This window comes from Penaeus monodon, chromosome 27 (assembly GCF_015228065.2).
Source record: "Penaeus monodon isolate SGIC_2016 chromosome 27, NSTDA_Pmon_1, whole genome shotgun sequence".
Lineage (NCBI taxonomy): Eukaryota > Metazoa > Arthropoda > Malacostraca > Decapoda > Penaeidae > Penaeus > Penaeus monodon.
This window is the reverse complement of record NC_051412.1, coordinates 22,259,863-22,260,067: the sequence shown is the minus strand read 5'-3', so window position 1 is coordinate 22,260,067 and position 205 is coordinate 22,259,863.

Below are 205 nucleotides of genomic sequence, written 5' to 3'. Positions count from 1 at the left end.
GTGAGGGGGACAGGGATTTTTTTTTTAGGTGGTGTTGCTATGGTTGTGTGGTTCGTGGCGCTGGACCGACCGCGTGCTGGGGGTTGGAGGTACAAACGTTTGATGGAGTGGCGGGGGGATGGGGAGGGGGGGGTGTATTTTAGCTAATCTTTATTTTGTGTTATTTTTTCCTTGATTTCTTTTGAGGGGGAAGACAGAGGAAATT